Consider the following 503-nt stretch of genomic DNA (forward strand, 5'->3'; position numbering starts at 1 on the left):
ATAAATCCACGGATCAGTACAAGTGAGGAATCTAACTACTTTGTGAAGCATAAGTGAATATACTAGGCATGTTATGAGATGCAGTATGAAAGAGATCCAACTTGTGTGAATAGAAACTGCTTGTGGTAGAAAGTGATAAATCTATAGGATCAAAGAGGCTGTAAAAAGGAGGTTTTATTTACCACACGAAGAACTGCTAGACGGAGTGGAAGAGGAGGCCGAGCAGTTCGATCGTCCGTGCCCTAACTTGGCGACGGAGGACACCTACGGCGACAGCGGAGAAGGCGATGTCCGCGTTCGCCGTGAAGACGGCGTCAGAGAGGTTGCGGCAGCGAAGCGCTTCGTCGCCAGCGTCTTCGAGGGCTAGCGGTGGCGCTAGGGTTCGTGCGAGAGTGGAAGAAGAGATAATGACTGCTGTGAGGTGTGTATTTATAGGTACAGGGGCGGCACTGCGTTATTACACAGGTGCCCATGGCGATTCGCATTTGAGGAACACGTGGTTA

The sequence above is a fragment of the Triticum urartu genome, chromosome 5A (assembly GCF_056163025.1).
Source record: "Triticum urartu cultivar PI428250 chromosome 5A, HENAU_Tu73, whole genome shotgun sequence".
In the NCBI taxonomy this organism is placed as follows: Eukaryota; Viridiplantae; Streptophyta; class Magnoliopsida; order Poales; family Poaceae; genus Triticum; species Triticum urartu.